The 23,359-nt window shown below is 37.3% G+C and overlaps 1 long non-coding RNA gene across 1 annotated transcript in view; it reads left to right on the top strand.

The window, feature by feature from the left end:
• The window catches only part of LOC141559549 (uncharacterized), a 201,659-nt gene extending 179,153 nt beyond the window's left edge, over positions 1-22,506 (top strand). Inside the window, exon 5 of the long non-coding RNA XR_012487476.1 lies at positions 22,308-22,506. This is a non-coding gene — a long non-coding RNA (uncharacterized LOC141559549). The remainder of the gene's footprint in view (positions 1-22,307) is intronic.
• The last annotated feature ends 853 nt before the right edge of the window (positions 22,507-23,359 follow it).

The following is a 23,359-nucleotide window of genomic DNA, read 5'->3' as shown; positions in this document are numbered from 1 at the left end:
AAAATGTGAAGAGGCTAATGAGAATTCTGTGCAAGCATGTGCAGGCCAGCTCTGGGAAAGGCCTCCCCTCTCTGGGCACTCTTTAGCTGAAGCCAAATGCCATTCAAATCACCAGGGAATGTTCACATTCAAAGGCCCCCCCGGATGTCAGACACATTCCAGCTGCAAGGGAAATGCACTTAGTTCCTCCAGTGCCAAATGTGGCCTTAACTCTGGCTGCCCTAATTGATTCAGGGATATATGAGAGCTGGCCAGGGAGCTGCAGCCCTTTGTTGCTATTGAAGAGAGGGAGTGGGTTTGAAGAGTTGGCAGGTGGAGTAAATGTTGCTTTCTGTCCTTACTCACCAAAAGTTTTCTCATCTGTCATCCTCTTCTCTTTAGCTACTGAAAAATGAAACATGCAAAAGTAAAAAAAAAAAAATCCCATGGTCTTTTATTATTTGGTATGGGAGTCATATTGTTATTTCAAGTTTTAGATGCCTATGCCTTGCTTCCCCAATTAGACTATAAGCAGCTGGAAGAGGCTCTTTTTCATCTATGCAGCCTTCCCTCAGTGTTTCATCTGTTGCCTTTAATGCAGCTGATGTTCAGCAAGTATTTGTTTGATTTTGAACCAAACCTAATTGCCACATTTATGCTGATTATAAGCAAAAGTGGTGAGATTCTGTTGTTTTGGATTTGGCATAGAATATTCGTGGATTCATTCTGCAGGAAGTCTTTTCATTTTTAACACTTTCCATAGATTGCTTAAGAAAAGCTCTGGACTGTGAGCTTCATTATCAAGACTTACCTTGCATGAAGGTAAAAATAAAGATAACCTTCTAGGATCATTTAAGAACCGAGGGAAGGCATTTCTCTCTAAAACAAACAAACAAAAGATTCTCTCTTCATCATTCTCAGTCAAAATGCCCTAGACATTGAAGGAATTATACAGTAGAGATCAGGCAAAGTGGAGGGAGACAGAGGGAAAGTATAATATTTGGGGGCAGAAAGATTTCTGAAATCATACCATATACAGCTATAAGAATTCACTTTCAATAAAGTCTGATTTTTTTCCCTATATTAAAGAGTGATTTTGGACATCAGCAGTAGGTGAGAAGTATAAACATGAATTTTTTTACAAGGTTAGTTTCTCTCCAGAGTTGATACACTAAAAAAGAGTAACTAACTTAAGCAAGTAGTTGTGATCACAGCCTTGTGGCCTTTGATAACGTTTGCTGCTGAGTTTCACTTTCCATCTGGTTTTCCATCCCCAGGGCTTTCTGGCCTGTGCCAATGAGAAAGGCCAGGTGGTAGGGTTTGGAGATCTGTCTGTCATCTGCTCAGATACTGGGACGAGCTCCGGTGGGGAAGAATGGGATGCAGTGAAACAAGAGTCAGGGGCAGCTGGGGTGGGCAGAGAGAGGAATTCCACTCATTCCTGGAGAGCTCTCCTGTAAATACTCACTAACACCTGGTCTCCCTCTCTCTTGGGATTGGCCACCTGAACGAGGTTAGGGACACCACAAAGAAAGATGAGAATCCATTCAGGTGAGAATATATCTACTGGACACTTTCCAAAATGTCCCATTTCCTGTTGTTGATAACAGCAGCCAAAGACCTAGGTCCCTAATTTTCAATGATTGTGAACCAGTGTACCAAAGGGTGTTTTTCCAACTGTCAAGTAGTACTATCTTTATCATTTTGCAAATATATTTGTAATTAGATGAGAAATTATATTGACAGAGATTCGAATGCACACTAGACTAAGAGGCAGCGGGCCTGGGTTCCATTCCAAGATTCCTACCATCTATTAGTTGTGACCCTGAGCATCCCTCCAATACCTCTGGGCCCTGAGTTTCCATAAACTGTCTATAAAATGAGAAGATTAGTTGAGATAAGCATATAATAATGATAAATTTAAAGGTTTCCAACTCTCACCTCATTTGATTCTTTGGACTTGGGATTTCTTAAAGCATAGGAAATATAAAGAGACTATGGAAAGAAGTGACATGGAAGCAGATATTGACCTGCTTCTTTTTCTTCTTCTCCTTCCCAAAACAAAAAGTACTTTGGGACTATTTTAATGAAATTCTTTACATTTTAATTACAGAAGTTTCCAGGTTTTATTTACCTGCCCCATGAAACTAGTAGATTAAATCCCTATCTTTCAGCCACTGAGGAATTTAGACATATCTTACATTTTTTCCCAGACTTTCTGTTTTGTTGAAGTTTTGATGCCCTATTGGAATACATTCTTTGTGCCATCATCCCCAAAATATACTGACTTCCTTAATTCTAGCCTGTTTTCAGTCAATTAAGTGTATTTGAGTACATTATCCCATTTAATCCTTACAACAACAGTGGGAAGTAAGTGCTATTATTATCTCTATTTTGTGAGGAAATGGTAGCACAGAGTGGTTAAGTGACTTGCCCAGCATCACACAGTCTCTGGGGCAGAATTCGGACTTCAGGCTTCCTAACTCTAAATACAACTCTCTTCCATTTAGATGCTATAAAGAGAGTCACAGATGAGATTCCTATAGCCAGAACCAATCTTCAGATGGGACGACACAGAAGTTTATTGTTTTCACTCATAGATTTCACATTTTGTGTCCTTTGCCTATCTCTTTAATGACTCTTTTCCACTTCCAGGGGCCCAATGCTCTCATGCTGCCCAGACAATATTGTTCTTCTTCTGTAATCCTAACCCCCAATTTCTTTAATCAGAGCTTGTCTGTGAGTATAAACAACAGATAAGTTTAGAATTTTCTTATAAAAGGGGCTTGATGGGATAAAGCTCTGATGGTTGAATTTCAGTCATCAGTCTGAGAGAAAAAATTCTAAGGATCAAATACTTTTGGAATCACACCAGTAGATGGGTCTCTTCCACTGGAACTGAATCTTCACACTATCCATAGAAGGAACAAAAAAACTATACAGATCAGCTGTTGAGGAGAAATGTAACTGGTATCTCTCAAGGATTCAATTCCATTTAATTCAACAAAGATTCTTTAAGTGCCTACCATGTTTTATACTAAGTGCTAGAAAGGAAAAGACAAAAATGGTAGAAGCAGTGCTTGCTTTCAGGAAGCATACATTCTGCTAAGAAAAAATACCACTTATAAGAAGAAGCAAATGCAAAGTAGGTGGGGTAGGTGGTAGCATTAGCAACAGTTGGGAAAGGGGGAGAGAATGGTGGTACTTGGAAAAGACCTCAAATAGGGGGGATTCTCTAGAGAGTAGGGTGTGGGAAAAATAGAAATGAAAAAAACATCAATTCTAGGTTTAATGCACTATTCCCTAAATGTAATTCTTCAATGGGCGGCTAAGTAGTGGATAGAACATCTGGCCTGAAGTCAGAAAGCTCTGAGCTCAAATGTGGCCTCAGATACTAGCTGGGTGACCCTGAGCAAGTCACTTAACCCTGCCTGCCTCAGTTTCTTCACCTGTAAAATGAACTGAAGAAGGAAATTGCAAATCACTTCAGAATCTTTGTCAAGGAAGCATTATATAGGGATCAAAAAGAGTTAGACACGACTGAATGACAATGGATTCTTCACCATCTCAGGACCCTAAAACTCCAGATGAAATTGCTCATTGCAAATTCGTAAAAGAAATAACATTCCCCCTTTAGCTCTGTATCTTTCCCCTTTAGGTATGCTGCCTTCTCTCTGAGGTATTCACTATCCTCATCCCCCCCTCAAATCTATCCCCAGGAAAAGCCCCTAAAATTATAAGTTAAATGGTGACTCCTCCCCAAACAAGGGATTTGCATTGTCAAAGTCTTAAGTTAAAGGGATAAAGCTCCAATTATGGGATGTTTGGCATCAAACCAGGGATGGGAAAGGTAATTGTGAATGGGATAAGTCTTTTTGGCCCCTAAAGCCATACCATGTAGGCTCTAGTGCACTTCACAGAATCATAAGTCCGGGCTAGGCCTGGTTCCAGATTGACCACAGAAACACATCAAAGAATTCACTAGGAATAAAGCGGGGAAAGGGGGGGTGGAGGGGCAGGAGTTTGAAGATGCCAAGCCTCAGAACTGTCAGTGCAGAAAAAGAGTGGATGGTGCATTTTGAATAAGGATTTCTGTTTATTTGCTTGGTATTTGGAGACCTGGCATCTTTGAAGCTGAGGACGTCAGTGATTGCTCCTAATCCTCCCCAGCAGGCAGGCCTGTTGTGTGGTCGCTGCCCTGTAGAAATTCTACCAAGAAGGCAGGAGGTCTGGATCCAATAGGAGGCTAGTCTTGTGCATTAAAAAAAAAAGCAGCCTTAAGTGCCTGTGGAGCACTGACTCTCATGGTAAGGAAAGGACTGGTTCTGAGAAGAATAAAAATCAAACCACATAATGTTATATTTTATATGTTCAGGATGCTTAGGTTCAACTTAAATCAGTAAATATTAATCACTTCCTCTGTTCAAGGCACTATGCTAGGTGCTAAAGATAGAAAAACAACAAAAAAATTGTCCCTGCTTCCAAGGAGCTCATCTCCTCCCAAAGAGTAAAATTTATACACAAGTAAGAGCAAAAAAAAAAAAAAATAGTAGCCAAAGCTAATATAACACTTTTTAAATTTACTTTTTGGTGAGGCAATCACCAGCTAGTAAATGTTAAGTATCTGAGACCATCTTTGAATTTAGATTCTCCTGACTTCCAGGGCCAATGCTCTATCCACTGTGCCATCTACCTGCCCCCAAATATAACACTTTTCAGGAGCATTTCATGTACAATATCATTTAATCTTTACGGTATTCTTGAGAAATAGATGTTATTATTATCTTCATTGTACAGATGAGGAAACTGGAGCTCAATAAATGACTTGTTCAAGGTCACACAGTTATAAAAGTTTGAGGATAGATTATTGTGCTTGCTTCTTCTAAGTAATCACAAAGTATAGGCCATATAGTACAAAGTCATTTTAACAGGGAGACAATTTCTAATAATTAAAAGGGTGAGTTAAGGAGGGAACTGATCAGTAAAGGGCTCTTGATCAGAGTTAGAAGAAGCACCTAAGTTATGCTTTTAAGGAAACTAAGTCTATGACTCAGAGGTGAAGTGAATAAATATTCTAGATCATTTTTGCATAGACTAGAAATAATGTTTTTGTAGAAGTTATACCAGAGAGAGTGGAGCAGTGTGGTAAAAAGGGCCCTAGACTGAGTCAATAATTCTGGATCCTGAGCCTGATTCAGAAACTAAATACTTTTGTGACTCTTTTGTAGGTCACTTAACATGTCTGGGCTTATTATCCACTTCAGTCAAGTAAGAATAATATATGCCTGTTTCTCTGCCTAGCCATGAGATTTGTTTCAATGACCTAATGAGACAATGTGCATCTTTTTGGATATATAAAGTGTTATAAACAAGTGAAGGATTAAATATCCAGATGAGCAAGATACTAAAGCTGTAAGTAAAGTGTCTCATTGAACTCATTCATTACTATCAAACAGCAAATATTTTATTTTTTTTTTACTGATGAAACAAATTGGAGCTAAATCCAATGTTTAAATATAAACATCCTGATAATTGATTTAACCATAGTCTAACTCCTTTTATGATATATTTCTCCTAACATTTTGCCTGAACTTTTCTCTTGAATGTAGAATATTTTTTTATTTTAGTTATTTGTGCATATGTATCTCCCAAATTTTAATTTTTTATTAAGTTTTAATTAACTTTTCAATATTTGGAAATAGAGTCTGTTCTTACCTTTCTTTGTCCAGAATCTAGCTCCTCGTGCATGTGACCTACTCTAACAAATATGGCAGGTAGATGGTACAGTGAGTAGTACACTAGACTTGGAATTAAGAAGACTCATCTCCATAAGTTTAAATCTGATCCCAGATACTCACAAATTGTGTGACCCTTAACCTTGTTTGCTCAGTTCCTTATCAGAAAAAAAAAAAAAGCTAGAGAAGGAAATGGCAAATCACTCCAGTATCTTTGCCAATAAAACTCCAAATGGGATCACAAAAAGGGAGACAAAACTGAAAAAAGTTTTGCAATAATTGAATGAATAAATATGGAATGGAGTTACATAGTTTAGTTTAAACCAATGGAAGTCATTTAGTTACAAACTATTTCATGTCTAGGAATTATATACTTAGTAATAAATAACTAAATCAAATTTATAGTCATCATTCTTGTTAGAGTTTCAGATTCTGGCCGTGGGATTTCTGTGGGAGTCCAGATTCTTCTGTCCCACCAAATGCATTGCCAGTCATCACAAGGCAACCCTTCTAGAATAATTAGGAACAGAGAATGGCTTTAATGAAGATCTTTAACTGAGTGCACTGTCTATCAACTCCAATTAACTCAGCAGTGGAACTGATGAAATGCTACAGCCATCAACTCTTTGGGTTTTTTCCTCTTTACTTAAAAGGTGAAATCTCTCCCTTTGCATTTGTCACTGAGGCTAAGATTTTAGAGAATAATTACAATGGGGAGGAGAAAGACCCATAAAGAAACCCTGCTTATATTCTGAGAGTGACATGAAAAGTTCATAGAATACTTCTCAGTAAATATAGCAGGAAAATTTTAAATAATGAGGGGTAAGACAGGATTCATGTTGTTGTTTTCAGGATTAAACAAATTAAGGCTGAAGCTATGATCTATGTCTTGAATGTGTTCTTTTAATTTTATTTTCATACTTGAAAACCATGGCCCATTATTCCAAATGACAAGATGATCGAAACTAGCTGGATAAGACAAGATTCTGAAATTATTTTTTTAATCTTGCAGAATTATGACTTTAATTGCACTTTATTCTCTTTGTAGAGGTGAGGGACTATGAGTGTGGATTATTGTATATACTATAAGATATGCTTGATGTCTTGATTTTACTGAACAATTTTTTTTCAGTTTTAATCTTTGTTTCAAGGGATGCCTCTATGGATAAGATAAGGAAATGAATGTGGCATAAATACAAAAGATATCAATTTTAAAAGTAAGCGTTCCTTAGAGAGATATGTTTAGGCATAGAAAAACTCAGAATCCTGCTTGAGGATCCCAGCCCAAGTCAACTAGCCATTGATTTTTGGGAAAATCAATGGACCTACAGTGACCTGTAGAGGTCACTTATTCCAATTCCTTACCTCATGCAAGAATAATAACAAGCACTTATGAAGTGATTTATGGTTTGTAAAGTTCTTTATACATATTAACCTATTTGATGCTCATAGCATGACTCCCTCTGAGTCACAAAACAATTATCAGAGGCAAGATTTGAACTCAGTTATTAATAAGTCTCAACCTATAGCCACTAGGACAGCTCCTCACTTGTAATTATCCCACCTCTCCTTTATTATCTCAAACTTATTCCCTTTCATTGCACAGAGCCTCTTTTACATGTAGATGGATGTATCTTCTGTATGATTTGAGAGACTGAAAAGTTCAAGTTGTTCAGAAATTCTCCCTCTGTTGGCTTCTCTTTGTTTCACTAGGTTGTGAGTTATCAGTTCAGATATTTCATCCAAGCAATGAGCTGAACCCAAAACAGAACAGGGTGAAGAGAGTGGTCTGGATTACCTTTGGAAAATTGCCCAGCACTTTTATTGACTAATTTTCTCCCTGAATCAAAGGCCCATCTTTTTTACATCAATATTTTCTCAATGATGGTATATGGCTTTAAGCCTTAGAAAGCAGAAGCCTCCAAAGAACTAAAGTTGTACGTTACCCAAAGGACTATGAAAAGGTGACTTATGAGGGTGTTGGCTGCTACATATTACCAAGGAGGAGATAGAGTAAAGATGTTGTCCCAATGATGTAAGACATGAATACGAGACTAGCCAATCATATAGCAAGATTTGGGGATAGTCCATAGGCAACCCAAATACTCCATTTATGTATATAGCAGTGGTGTAATTCCAATTCCAAAACCCAAGTCAGTATATTTTAGGATTAGAGTAACCTGAATTCAGATCCTAGCTGTGACACAATGCTGGCTGAGGAACTTAAAACAAGTGACTTCCTCTCTCAATGCCATGCCTCTTTCTCCCTCTCCCCCATCCCTTCCTCTTAGATGTTCAGTTACAGAATAGTTGCTGATTTTCATTGGTAGAGAGTGTTTTCTTCCCAGGTGGCTCTAAGGTATCCCACATGGTTTTCAGCATTCATTTTAGTAAGATTTTGTGTTCCAAATTTTTTCCAAATTTTTTCTCCCTCACCTCCCTAGTATCTCCTTCTCAAGACAGTAAGCAATTTGATGTAGGTTAAACATGTACAATCCTTCTAGACGTATTTCCATAAAATACTTTCAGTATTGATATTTGCAACCCATACAACACTGATATTCAGCAATACTACTCTGGATACTGCATCTCTGAACAACAACAAAAAAACCCTGCTATAATGTATTTTCTGCTATAGTACCATGAGGAAAGTACACATTCAGTACTTTTTTTTGTAATTGAGTGGGCATCTAAAGATTTGAGATTTAATCCTGGTTATATTATATTACTAACTCATCCTATGGCCTTGACCAAATCACTTAGATCCTAGACTTCAAATTTCTTGTCTAAAAAATACTGGAGTCAGAGCAAAACTATATTGAGGACTCCCGTTTCTTCCTCAGCTCTCAGCAAAGAGGCCTGATCAACCATTTTTTAAAGTTATTGTTGAGTCATGTCAGACTCTCCATGACCTCATTTGGAGTTTTCTTGGCAAAAACACTGGTGTGCTTTGTAATTTCTTTCTCCAGCTTATTTTACAGATGAGGAAACTGAGGCAAAGAGGTTAAGGTGACTTGCCCAGGATCACACAGATAGTGTCTTAGGCCAGACTTGAACTCATGAAGTTCAATTTCAGAATTTTCCTGATTCTAAGCCCAGTGCTCTATCCCCTGCACCACCTACTTGCCCCAAGGGAGAAGGTGACAAAATATAGAGTTGAGACCCAGCCCTGTTCTCTGGTTCTAACTAAAGGATGAGCCATAGTTAGAGGAATCACAGTCTGTTTAAAGATATATCACTGGAATAATGTAATGCCACAGGCCAGAATGACCTCCAAAGTATGTGTTTGGGAGTTTGCATCTGGAGCCCAACTGCTTGAAGTGAGCCAGACCCCCACCCCTTACTCTTCCAGCCCTCCAAGCTCAGAACAGCTGAAATCAGTATAGAGTGCCAGTGCTGGAACAGACTTTTCTGAGGGGCATGTGAAGTTCAGCTAGGGGCCCTGATCTGCCTTCGTTTATGCTCTTTCCTCCCATTCACCCTGTGTCCTCAATGCCAAAGTCTGAGTGGATTCCGAGGGGTAAGTGGGGAGAGTTAATAGAAGGGGCTGGGTTAATGGTAGAAAAATACAGAATCAAGGAAGGGGAAAAGGATGGAAGAGATTAGTGGGAGAGAGCAGGTAAAAAGGGGAAATGTGATTGTCAGAATAATCATGGATGGAAGTGGCATGGAGAGGCAGAGAACAAGATAAAAAGAAATTGGGGAAGAAAATGAAAAGTAAGGAAAAGTTGTTTGAATAAAAATGGGGAAAGCGAATAAAGCAGAGAGCCATGATTAGTGGAATAGGTACCCTATATCTCAAGGGTAAGACAGGGCAAGGCAATGATTGAATATATATGTATGAAGGGGGAGAGAAGGAGAGAGGGGGAAGGGAAGGAGGGAGGGAAAGAGAAGGAGGGAGAAAGAGAAGGAGAGAGAAAAAGGGAGAGGGAAAAAGAGAAGGAGGAGAGAGAGACAGAGAGACAGAAAGAGAGAGAGAGAGAGAGAGAGAGAGAGAGAGAGAGAGAGAGAGAGAGAGCGAGAGAGAGAGAGAGACAGAGAGAGAGAGAGAGAGAAAGAGAGAGAGACAGAGACAGAGACAGAGACAGAGACAGAAAGAGAGAGAGCGAGAGAGAGAGAGAAAGAGAGAGAGAGAGAGAGAGAGAGAGAGAGAGAGAGAGAGAGAGAGAGAGAGAGATGGAGGGAGGGAGATAAATTTGGTTGGAATTCATCTGTAAATTTTACCTAATCTCATGGCTGTAACAGTTCTTAATGTTTTCACCACCACCATACTCCCCCCCAAAAAAATTAGTTATAAAGAGTCACACAGAAATACACTGGGGTGAGGGTGGGAAAGGTTGTTTAATGACATGTAGAGATTATCAAGTATGGGGGAAGATTATTAGAGTGGGAAGGAACACCAAGCCTAGACTCAAAAAGATTTGAGTTCAAATTTGACCTCAAGTATGTGCTATCTGTGTGACCCTGCACAAGTCACTAAATCTTTATCTGCTTTAATCTTTTGGAGAAGGAAATGACAAACCATTCTAGTAATTTTTGCCAGGAACTCCATATACATCATGGTGTGCCATGATGTAGGTAGGGTCAATGAAGACTGACACAACTGATTGATTGAATAACAACACAACAGGTGTAATAGATAGAACATTTATTAAGTGCTCACTATGTGCCATGCTATATTAAATACTAGGATTACAAAAGTAAGCAATAAGAGCAGTTCCTGTCTTTAAGGAGCTTACATTCTAATGGAAGAAAGTAGCGTAAAAGGGGATGGGATTGGACCTTTGATTTCGTTAGTATAGAAAACTCCCAGATATGAAAAAGAAAACTCCATTTATCAATGCAAGTCAATATGTTCTCTATGACTTATTGTTTGAAAGAGTTGATTAGAGGGGGCGGCTAGGTGGCGCAGTGGATAGAGCATCAGCCCTGAATTCAGGAGGACCTGAGTTCAAATCTGGTCCTGGACACTTAACACTTCCTAGCTGTGTGACCCTGGGCAAGTCACTTAACCCCAGCCTCAGAAGAAAAAAAAAGAGTTGATTAGATTAATGAAAGGTTAAGTGATTGCTCAGGTCATACAACCATAATATAACTAGAGGTAGTACTTGAACCTAGTTCTTTCTAGTTCTGAAATAAGAATTTATCCATATGCCAAGCTACCTCTCCACTGTTTATATATGTATACATATATATATATTCATACATATATTTGTCTATCTGTGTATATATGTATTTTATATGCAGATATATGTGTATATCATAGGCTATATGCATACATGTATGTCCATGTATGTATGTGTATGTATGCATCTACATCCATCTATCTATCCCCTAGAAACCTCTTCATGCTGGAAAATTATTACAATGCTAGAATTCAGAAGTATGCTGCCCACTGTGGCTTCTCTGATTGGATTGTTACTCCTAGAACCTCCATTTTAGGAGGGAATCCAAGTCAGTTAGGCCTCCATTTCTCTCTAGGCTGCCCTCCATACTTCTCTACCACACTCCAGCAACCTCTGTATCCTGGAAGATCAGTCCAGTGCTAAACCAGATATCTAGAAAGTCCCCTTCAGTCTCTCCCTTTTATTTATTTTTATTGGTCCTTCCAGAATCCCCATTTAAGAAGGATCCCCAATCCAACCACCTCTTCTTCATTTTTCACAAGACTGCAATCTGAACTTCTCCATGCTTCTCAAAGTATCTTCTCCCTCCCTCCCTTTTCAGATTCCTTTATGTGTTGTCTTTCTCCATTAAAATATAAGCTTCTGAAGTCAGAGACTGACTTTTTCCCTCTTATTTGCATTTCTGGCACTTAGCACTGGCACAGGCATCTAGTAAGCACTTAAAAAATTTTGTTGATTATTAATTGATATGACACAGATATATATCATACAACATATGAGGTAAAGAAATAGAAAATTATACCATATTTTGTTTGTTAAGCCTAAAATAAAGATATTGGAGTGCATCTTCTTTTGAATGCCTTTCCAGTACTTAGAATAAAATGAGTTGTTATTATTCAGTCATTTTCAGTCATGTCTGACTCTTCAGGATCTCATTTGGGATTCTCTTGGCAAGAGAATAAAATAATTTGTTGTTTCCTTCTGCAATTCATCTTATGAATGAAGATACTGAGGTAAACACGTTTAAAGGATTTTCCTAGAACCATACAGTTGGTAAGGGTCTGTGGCCAGATTTGAACTCATGAGTCTTCCTGATTCCGAGCCCACCTTTAAGCCACCTTGCCACCTAGCTGCCCTAGAATGAAATAGGATCCTTCAGGAAATATTTATTAAGCACCTGCTAAGTACTAGATATTATGTTAGGTGCTATTACTACAAGGTTAGATAAAATATAGATCCTACTCTCAAGAAGCTTATGTCAAACATTGGAAAGTCATAAATGTAAATAACTAATACAAAAGAATCTGTGACCAATGTAAAGGAGTGGCAAAAGGCTATGCAAAATTTGAGGACAAACAGGTTGTTTTCAATTGAGGGAGGCCAGAAAAAAACTTTGTAAAGAATGTAAAGTCATGCAGCAAAGAAGACTTTCAAATGATGGAGTTTAGGAGTTGGGACTAAACCCTTCTTAGTTTGGGGAATGAAGGAAGGAAAATGAAGGATGGTGGCTAATCCTGTTTGGTTGGAATGTAGAGTGGGACTAGCAGAAGATAAGGGTACAAAGGTAGATTGAAACCAGATTGCAGAAGGTCTTAGTGTCAGGATTAGAAGGTTACGCTCTACCAGTATGGTAGGATAATGTGGTGAGGAGGGGTGGGAAGCTAAGAGTGGAGAGGGACATAATGCAGACCTGAAAATAAAATAAAATTGATTAAAAGAAAAAAAAGGTTGTAATCTACTTGGTAGACAATAAGGAGCCAATGAACGCTTTTGAATTTAACTTCTGTATGATCTAAGTAATTTTAGGCAACAGAGAGTAAATAATCTAGAAGGAACAAATACAGAAAGATATTAAAATATTCTAGGATGAACAAGGAAGGGTCTGTAGTGGGGTGTGTACAGTGGAAATGAAAAGGAATGATGTAAGAAATATTATTAAGATGGAACCAATGAGGTTTTGTAAGATAACCATTCATCCTGGTATGGTTATTTTTTAGTGGAAATCAAAAAGGTGAGAACAAAAGTTATGGTGATGATAGGGGGAGTTCATGAGTTCAATTTGGGATGTATTGAGTTTGATGTGCCACTTGAACATCTTGGTGGAAATGTTCATCAAACAGAAATTAGGGGAAGTTTGGCAGTAGTGTTCTAGATTTGGGAGTCAACTACAAAGAGGTGATAATTGAAGCCATGAGAGTAGATGAAATTACTAATGGCAAGAGTACAGTGGAGAAAAAATGATGAAGACAGAAGCTTGGGAATATACTCCGATTTAAAAAACTTCACTAATCTTTATTTTCTATCCCTTCTACTGACAATTATTTGAAAAACAGAAGAAAAATAAGAACATATAACAAATATGGAACGTCAAATAAAATCAGATTCTTCCATTTGTCACATCCACAGTGATTCATGTTTCAAGGAATGGAACATAATCCAGAAAAGGAAATCATTGAAATGAGAAGTAAGAAGAGAATTAAGAGTGAGGTGTTTAGAAGCCAAGTAATGAGTCATACAAAAAGTGCCATATTATCAGGTACTACAGAGAGGTCAAAGAAGATGAGAATAGAAAAAAAGACTAAGAAGAGTCCATTCAAGGTCAGTAATTGGGATGAAAGTCAAATTAGAAGGCAGCAAGGAATGTATAGATTGTTAGGACATGAAATAAATAATTACAACTTCTCTTTCTAGAAGATTGGTGGTAAAAGGGAACAGTGCAATAGTTTAAGGAAGTAGCAGGATCAAGAGAAAGGTTTTACTTTCATTTTGGAGAAAAGTTTGTCTCCTTTTGTTTTGTCTTTTTAGATTAAAGAAGACCTGACCAGCATGTTTTAGACAATGGGAAAGGAATCCAAAGAGATGGAGAGATTAAAAATCTGGTTTTCAATGGAAAAGCAATCTGATACAGTGTAATGAACTTCAATTTGGAAGTCAGAGGAACAGACTTCAAATCCTACCTTTGATGTTTACAATCTGTATGACCATTTAACTTCTCTGATTCTTCCTTCTTTCATCTGGAAAATGAAGGTATAGAGCTAGTCTCTAAGTTCCCTTCCAACTTTAGATCTATGATCTTAAGATGTAGAAGCAATTGGGACAGCTAGGTAACATGGTGGATAAAGCACCTGCCCTGTAATCAAGATGATCTGAGTTCAAATTTGACTCCAAATACATTAGCTGTGTGACCCTGGGCAGGTCACTTAACCCTGATTGTCTCAAAAAAAGAAGATGTAGGGATAGCTGATGGAAAAGTCAGAGGAGACAAGCACATGGTAGCTGCTCAATCCTCGTTGCTGGGTTAGGATACTGGGGAGAGAAGTGAGCATTGAGTAAGAAGGATCAAGAAGGAGTGAGACTAGATAAAAAGTTAACACTCTCCTTATATAGATTATTTTGGGCTCTGTTCTATCTTAGCATTCTCTATGCCCTACCATTTCCATTCTTGCTAGTTTGGCTTCTGGAAAACAAGGCCCATTGGAAGGAGGGCTCATTCAGCTAGCAACGGTTCTGAACGCTGAGATCAAACAGCAAGGGAGAGTAAGCTATCTGGTGGGTCTGCGTGCAAGAGAAATAACCAGGAAGAAGAAGGGGTTGGGGAAGGGGGAGGAAAAGGGAGGATATGTGAATGCTGGTCAGAGCTTCCCCCCATCCTCAGAGAGATCTGTTCTCCTCATGTTGAGCCAAGTAAGATCTCCCACTCCAGAACATCTTTGATTAATAAGAAGCAGAAAGATAAGCTGCGTGATAATTAATAAATCATTAGCAGCATTACTTTTCATCAGATAAGACAATTAATTACTCCCATTTCCTTTAAAAAATGCCATGGCAGTGTAGGCTGACTCACTGCAAGCTGATTTTTATGAGAAATCCAATTCTAATAAGGAAAAAGCATTGAGCTCACTACAAGCAAAATCCAAATGGAACTAAGGATAAAGGAATGGGTGTTGCCTCACTCCATGGAGCTAACTCTCCAAATTTGGGCAATAAAGCAGTTCCATTGAACCTTATGGAAAGCTAGTTCTGTACTTCATCTCCATTTAAACTGCAATTGAAAAGATTCTACATATAAGAAGCAGTATGGACTAATGGATAGTGCACTGGATTTGGAGTCAAGATCTGGGTTCAAATTTTGCCAAAGACACTAACCATGAAGCTCTCAGCAAATCATCTAACCTTTCTGTGCCTCAGTTTACTCACTTGTAAAAGGAGGGGGATGAACTTCTGATTCTTACCAAGATGAGGAACTTCTTGCCAAAATAAAAATGACAGAACAGGAGGAAGAAACCATGACATTTTTGAGTTCATGATAGATAGGGCAGAAAAAGCCAAATATAGTGTGACCAAAAATCTAGCTTTAGAGAGTGGATCAGATTTAAAAGAGTTTAGAGGAAAAATAAGTAAACTACCATGGCCTAAAACTACAGAGCAAGGTGACCCAAGAGGGGCGAAATGTTTTCAGGAACAGAATCTTGAAAATATAAACACAAATTATTCAATAAAGCAGAAAATAGGGAATTATCTAAAGAGACTTGTTATGGATGTACAGGAAATTCATTCTACAAACAAGATTTTCAAAAGATTTTTACATAAAAATGGTCAATATGAAGAATTTAGAGAAACTTAGGAAGATTTACATGAACTTATTTAGACAACATACATGATCACAACAATAATATAAAGGAAAATAATTTGAAAGACTCCAAAACTCTGATAATGTCACTATCATGTCTTCAGAAGACTGATACATGCAAAACATGCATCCTGCCTCTTGATAAATTAGAGGTAGAATGGAACATATGATTTTAGACATGGTCAATATATTGTGCTGCTTTATTATATCTATCTGTATTAAAGAAAGGGTGTATTGGAGAAGGAGGAATCAGTAGGAAGTTACAAAGATACAAAATTAAAAGGAATTAAATGAATCAATAAGACTTAAAAACACATAAAGTAAAATAAAGTGTTTTTAAATACAGAATTGGAATGATTTTGTTACTCCCTTGCTATATACTTTACAAAATAACTTATTTATAATTTCATTTGTGGTGGTTGTATATTTGAATGTTTATTGATGGTTGTTAAGTTGATAACAAAAAATGAAATATCTTGGGGGAAAGGGCATGTAAAGAAAACAGAACATTGTGGCTAACTGAAAAGAGAAAATAGGGAATTGAAACTCAAAATAGGTGAAAACATGGTAAGAAAATCTCTGGCTTCCCTCAATTAATTTAATCCTTCAGGCCCCCAAAATAACATGGCAGAGTTTAGGAAGGGGGGGAATTTGAAAGATAAGATTGTTGAATTTCTGTCTTTGAAATATCCCAGGTAATATGAAAGAACCTATGGAATTAGTGATATCCAAATATTATTCTCTATTTCTTTTACTGGAAATTAGGATTTTTTATATTATGTGCCTGTGAATTTGATTTCAATTTATGGAAAAATTCTAGAATGTATTACAAAAAAAAATGGTTTGTGAAGACTTAGAAAGAAAAATGAGGATTATTAAGAGTCAGCCCAGATTCAAAAATATAGGACATGCAAAATTAATATGATTTTCTTTCTTGACAGGGTTTTTTACCTGGTAGATGGGGAAACACTATAGACAAAATATATTTGGTTTTCAGGAAAGAATTTGGCAAAGTCTCTAATGATATCCTTGTGGATGAGATGGAACATGATGACCTGAAAGACAATATCATTAGGTAGAATTAGAATGGCTTATATAACTAAACCCAAAGAATAGTCAACAATGTATTAATATCAAATTAAAAGGAGATTTCTAGTGAATTGCTTCTGAAATATGTCCTTGGTCCTGTGTTGTTCAATATTTTTATCAATGACTTGGCTCAAGGCATGAATTAATTCATTCATTATTTGGCACATATCACTTTTACAAGCTGAGAGGGAAAACAGACTCATTGAATGACAAAATCAGGATCACAAAATCTCTAGACTGATTAGAACAATGAGCTGAATGCAATACAATAAAATTTAATAATGATATAAATAAAGCCTTATACTTTGGCTTTTTAAAAAGATGGATTTTTCTCTCCCAACATGATTCATAAGGAAATATATTTTTTTAAAAATGCATGCACATATACAGCAAATAAATGTTTTTATGTGTAACTGGGGAAAATTAAAATGTTTTAAAATCAACTGTAAAAGTGTGGAATGTGTGAGATATAACTAGATAATAAGTCTTGTTAAAAAAAAAATACCTGGATGTTTAGTGAACTACAAATTACAAATTAAGTAATATAGTTAGGTTTTTTAAATGCTTTTTTAATTGCACTCATAGAAGCATAATGTTGAAAACAAAAGAAACCATAATCAAATTGTGTTCTGCTTGGGTCAGAGAATATCTGGAATACAATAATAAGGTGAAAAGTATTTTTAAAAGGATGATCAGAATGATAAAGAACCTGGAATAGATACTACATAAGAAATGGTTGAAAGAACTGGGGATAGTTATCCTAAAGAAGAAAAATTTAAGGCACATATGATAGCTGAATTCAAGTATCTTAAAGGCTGGCATATGGAAGGGGATCAGATTTATTCCTTACCTCCTTCTTAATTCTGTCTTTTGAGGTCAGTGACAACAAATCTAAACCATGAGTCAGCCTCTCAGATACTTGGAGACAGCTATGATGACTTCCTCCCTCACCTCTAGTCCCAAATCTTTTTCTTCTTTAGGTTAAATAATCCTAGTTCCTTCAGATGATTTCCACTTGACTTGAACCAATGTTCTTCACCATGCTGGCTTCTTTCCTTTGCAAGCTGCCCAGATTATCAACATTTTCCTTGCAATGTGGCACCTAGAACTAAGCACAATATTCCTGATATAATCTAACAAGGTCAGAATATTGTGGAACCTAGTCTTAGACACTATGAATTTCTAAAGGCAGTCTAACATCACATTAACTTTTAAAAATTTTTCTCCCCAGTGCCTACATTCACCTGTTCTTAATGTTGAGATTGAAATCATTTTCTCCTAAAATCCCTTCAATAATTTGTTCCCTTTCTTTGAACCAAATCTTTCCCGAGGCTGAGAAGGGAACCTCCTGGCATTGTACTGCAATCATGAAAGGAGTGAAGAATGGGAAGGATTTTCACAAGTCCTTCCCTCCAAAACATATACAAATAACCATAATACAAAGCAGAACATTATACCCCTTAAGAAAGAACTACAAAAATGTGGAACTTAGAATAAGAAAGAGAATGCCTCTAATTAAGGGGCAGTTAGGAGAAAGATTGGGAAATTTATTCTGAAAGAGGTGGCAATTTCCCTGGTCTTGAAATATAAATTAATAATCACTGAAAAAATTATTTATTAAGCACAATGTATAAGGCATTGTGCTAGGCCCTAGAAGCACAAATAAAAAATTGTGACAGTCCCAGCCTTCTTGAACCGAAGGGTTCCCTATTTTATTCTAAAGGGAAAGACAACATACACACAAAAGAGTCATGATAAAGAAGGGAATTTTTGTTTTCAAGAATCATAGAAATGATGGGGGGAGCCACAAGGCAGAAAGTTAAATCCTTTCCAGAAGCAATTGTAGTACTGATTTGATAATGATTCCAGAAGAAGAGGAAACTGGGGGGAAATGAGAAAGGGATCACAACATGTGTCCAGAGTGTATGAATGTGGAGAGTAGTATGGATTCTGCTATTTATAATCAGGCAGATAAATTTGTGCTCATTCTTATGACAATCAACATCAACTGAAGGATGGAGGTCTAAAACTGAATGGGTTAATTCATACAGGAAGGAAGGCATGATGATCTGGGAGAGAGGCAACTACAGGGTACAAAGCAAGAGGCTCCAAGATTTGATGACTGTCTGGATATGTAGCATTTTCTGAAAGGGAGGAGTCACCTATTTTCCCTGGCTTTTGCCATGTAATTTAACTTCTTCCTCTCTCCTTAGAATCTTAGAACGTGAGTGATATTTCTCTAGATGGGTACAAAGAAGTCATTTCAAGTGGAGGAGGCTGGATAGCAAAGGTATGGCAGTAGATAATTCAAGACACTTGTAATAAATAATCCAGTCTAGCTGGTGTACAGAATGTATATGTATGTGTGTATACATGTAAATATATAAATTCTCTTTCTTTCTGTCTCTGTTTCTTTCTCTGTCTCTCTCTGTATCTCTCTCTTTCTCCCTCTCTTCCTCTTCCTCCCTCTCTCTCCCTCCTTTCTCCCCCCTCTCTCCTTCCTTTTTTCTCCCTCCCTCTCTCCCTCTGTCTCTATCTCCCTCCCTTCCCCCCCCACCTTGGAAAGGCTCATTAGGAATGGTAATAGACCAAGAAGGCAGAAGGCCAGATTACGGAAGCTCTCAAATATCAAGCAAAGGAGCACTTTATTTGGTGAATGATGGGAAACATTGAGGGTTTTTGTGCAAGAGAGAGACATCATCAAAACTGTATTTTAGGGAGATTGCTTCTCCTTTTCTTGTATTTTTTTCCAACTGGATATTATTCCAATTAGTGAGGAGTCATTCTGACTGAGTTTGCTGGACTGAAACTCAGGCTTAAAAAAAATCTATTTTGCCAAGCAAGATATACTACAGATATCTTTGCCTCTACATATACTGTAGTCATGAATTGCCATTTTTGGTTTTCCCTACAATTTCCCCAGGAGCCATTGGATCAGCTTCGTTGGATTTTTTTAAAAAGGTTTTTTGGATCCAAGTGATATTTTTCCTATGTCTAGAGTTAGGGGAATTCAGTGAAATTCCACCACCATCCTCAAAACCCATCAAATAAAGACTGCATTTGTATTACTTCCCTCATTGTCTTCTGATTGGCTGTCAGCAGGTGCCTAACTCTACCTCCTCTCCAGTACTGTAGCCAGATGTGTGGTGGCTAGGAGAGGCTCATGATAACATCTGGCAGATTAAGGATTCTGGGTTAGATCTGGAGTGTTAGTGTTGGCCCATTAGACTCACAGAGATTTTCTAAGAAAATCTCAGCTCTCAAAATATCCAGCTTAGGCTGTGAATCTCATTAAACAGAAATAAAAAGGTGGATACCATATGCTGAGTCTAATGCACAGTTTTGAGCATGTCTTTCTATCTCTCCAAATTCTATCCAAACCTTCAAGAATCAAATGAGATCCAAAATTGTTAAGGAAGTCTTCACTGACCAATCTAACCAATAGTAATCTCTCCATTTTCTGCACTCCTCTCTTGATAGCCTTCAGAGTTAATATGACCCTGGGACTACATCAGCAATCACTGGTAATCAAAAGTCACATGACTAACCATACGGCCTTGAAAGTCTAGTATAATTTAATATTCTAATGTAGAAATTAGAGCTCTTGAAAAACAGCAGATGGCATGAGAAACAGCTTAAGTCCTAATATCACTGGCATACTTCAACTAATTGTCATATATAACTCATGAAAACTTACTTCTTTCAGAGACCTCCCTTAGCACTCTATTTTTACCTCTCTTAACTTGCTGTATTTGGTATGATAGGGATCTGAAACATATACAGTGTGCTTTGGATAGTGTCTTCCCAAGTAGAAAGCCTATGTCTTAAAGTCATGATAATATATAATAGAAGTATTTTGGAAAGATTGGGAAATATGTATGGACATTCTATAACTGGTTCTAGTCTGCTATCCATTGGGTTAGGAGAAGCCTTTTTTGATTGTCTGTGTAGCTGGAGGGCAGTGGTGGTAAGAGGAAGAGAATCTTCTAGTCCATAAGTGTTTATGAAGTGCCTACTATGAGCCAAGTGCTACTATGTGTCTACACTAAACACAGGAGACACAAAAAAAGGGCAGTCCCCGTCTTTGAGAAGTTCACAATCTAATGAGGGAAATGAAAACAAACAAATAGGTGCAAGCAAATTATATACAGGATAAATAGGAAATAATAGAGGGAAGGGTCTAGAAGGGATTGGGAAAAGATTGCTGTAGACAGTAGAATTTTAACCACATTTGAAGAAAGACAGGAAATTTAAAATTAGGAAAAAGGTCCTTCCAAACATGGGAGAGAACCCATGAAAACATCCAGGGCCAAGAGATGAAATGGGCTTTTTGACTAACAGGAAGAAAGCCAGAATAGGTATGTGGAGGGCTATAAAGCCTCCAGAAAAGAATGGAAAGATTGAGGTGAGTTGGAGGTGATGCTAGATTATAAAGAGCTTTGTACACCAACTAGAGGATGTTATATTTGATCTTGGAGGTGATAAGAAGCCATTGGAGTTTTGTTTTGTTTTTGTTTTTGAGTTGAAGGGTGTGTACATGACAGGATCAGACCTGTGTTTTAGGTAAATCACTTTGGCAACTAAGTAGAGAATGGATTGGAGTGGGGAGAGACTTGGGTAAAGACTGACCAACCAACAGGCTATTGTAATCATCCAGGTAGGAGAAGATCAGTACCTGCACTAAGACGATAACATTGTCAGAGGAAAAAAAAGTACTTTGGAAGAATATTGCAAAGGTAATATTGACAGAGCTTGGCAACAGAATGGATATGGAGAGGAAGGGGGGTGTAGTTTGAAATTGTGAAGAGTTGAAAATGATGTCTTGGCCGTCTCTTGCTCCAGTCCTTCCAGTTCTTCTACTTGAAGTTGGATTTTTTTTTCAACAGTATTTTTATTTTCCAAATACATGTAAAGATAATTTTCAACATTCAACATTTTTAAGGCTTTGTGTTCCAAATTTTTCTCCCTTCTTTCCTTACCTTCCCCCTCCCCAACACAGCAGTAAGTTTATATAAGTTAAATATATGCAGTTTTAAAAAAGCATTTCCCTATTTGCCATGTTTTACAAGAAAAATGAGACCCAAAAGGAGAAAAATATGGGAAAGAAAAATAAACAAACAAACAAAAAGTGAAAATATTATGTTTCAATCCATACTCAGTCTCTGTAGTTTTCTCTCTGGATGTGTATGGCATTTTCTATCCCAAGTCTATTGGAACTGCCTTGAATCACCCCATTGTTGAGGTCCATCACAGTTGATCATCACATAATCTTGTTATTGTATACAATGTTCTTTTGGTTCTTTTCACTTCCAGTATCAGTTCATGTAAATCTTTTCAGGCTTTTTTGAAACCAACCTGTTCATCATTTCTTACAAAACAATAACATTCCATTACATTCATATATATATATTTATATCATAACTTATTCAGCCCTTTTCCAACTAATGGTATCCACTCAATTTCTAATTTCTTACCGCTACAAAATGGATTGATTGCTACTAACATTTTTGCCTCTTTTATGATCACTTTGGGATACAGACCCAGTAATGACATTGCTGGATCAAAGGGAATGTACAGTTTTGGCATAGTTCCAAATTGCTCTCCAGAATGGTTGGATCTTTTCACAACTCCCCTAAAGTTGGACTTCTTTACTCATGGTGAAAACTAATGCTGTAAGAAAAAAAACTTCTTATCGAGGTAAGAAAGGGGTTCAGTCCTTCCCTCTATATTTGTTCTCTTCACTTTTAGGTGAAATGATTGGGACCTCTGATCCTATGAGCTATCAGTTGATCAAGATAATACTCAGGCTGTCTATTCAACAGTGCTTCAAGGAGCAAGGAATGGCTTTTAGAATCCAACCTTACAATAGATGAGACAAAGACTAATTTAACACTGATGCCAAATTTGGATGTCAACATGTTGGAAACAATATTATCCAGGATCCAATTTTTGAGCCCATGCTCAACAGAGATCCCTACCATGGTGGGGAAGAAATGGTTACATTTTTGCTATTGCTATAGATTTAAAGTAAATATACTTTGTAAAAACTAATTGATGTGATATGGTGAAATAGAACTGGAGTATTACTCACTGGTGGCTAACTATACAAAGAACACAGCCCATGGGAGATCTAGCCAATGGCATTAGAGAAAAACCTCAAACCCCTCAAATTACTACAGAATCATGAGATAGAGACGTTGCTAGCCTGGCTCTGGGAGAATAGGCCAGAACATATTCACTGTATTTGGATTATAATTATTTTCATGTGGTGGTTATATCTGATACTAGATTACAAATTCATTGACAGTAAGGACTCTTCATTACCAATGTACTGATTTCTCTAACCTCAATGACCAATGCCTACCATGGTGTTCTGACAACTACTCCCCTCTTTGGATTTTGTTTTCTTTATCTAGAAAATGAGAGATTTGAACCTGATGGCCTCAAAGGTCCCTTCCAATACCAAATCCTATAATCCTTACATTAAATTAAATTAGATGTTGGATTGGATTGAGTTCAAAATGTCTTGCATTGTTCTCTTATTTCAAGCTTGTAACTCTTGTCTCCCTCAACAAGAATGTGTGACTGCCAGGGTATCTTTTCTTTCTCTTCTATTTCCTGAATACAGACAAAAGGGACACAAGACTCTTTTGCACACGACAATGGACAAAGGAATTTAATATATTATTTCACTGATATAAAGAATTCTTGGATGAGGAAGCTCCTTCTCTTAATGCAGGTGGTAACTTCCCTTCAATTTATAGTATTACAGACTAAGAGGGCAGCTAGATGATGCAGTG

This window comes from Sminthopsis crassicaudata, chromosome 3, assembly GCF_048593235.1.
Source record: "Sminthopsis crassicaudata isolate SCR6 chromosome 3, ASM4859323v1, whole genome shotgun sequence".
In the NCBI taxonomy this organism is placed as follows: Eukaryota; Metazoa; Chordata; class Mammalia; order Dasyuromorphia; family Dasyuridae; genus Sminthopsis; species Sminthopsis crassicaudata.
This window is presented reverse-complemented; position numbering and strand designations above follow the sequence as displayed.